We start from the raw sequence: 326 nt of genomic DNA, 5'->3' as shown, positions 1-326 counted from the left end.
TGAAGCAATCAAATTAGAGGAGCAAGGAACAGCCTACCTGTCAGATCTACGGGGAGGGGAAGAATTCATGACTGAAAAAGAGACAGAGAGCATTATGAAATNNNNTGAAGCAATCAAATTAGAGGAGCAAGGAACAGCCTACCTGTCAGATCTACGGGGAGGGGAAAAATTCATGACTGAAAAAGAGACAGAGAGCATTATGAAAAGCAGAATAAATAATTTTGATCATATTAAATTGAAAAGTTTTTGTACAAACAAAACCAAGGCAACCAAGGAAAGTAGAAAACTGGGAAACAATCTTTGCAGCAAGTGTCTCCGATAAAGGC

Source organism: Vombatus ursinus, unplaced genomic scaffold (assembly GCF_900497805.2).
Source record: "Vombatus ursinus unplaced genomic scaffold, bare-nosed wombat genome assembly UNPS02014932.1, whole genome shotgun sequence".
NCBI classification, from domain to species: domain Eukaryota; kingdom Metazoa; phylum Chordata; class Mammalia; order Diprotodontia; family Vombatidae; genus Vombatus; species Vombatus ursinus.
This window is presented reverse-complemented; position numbering follows the sequence as displayed.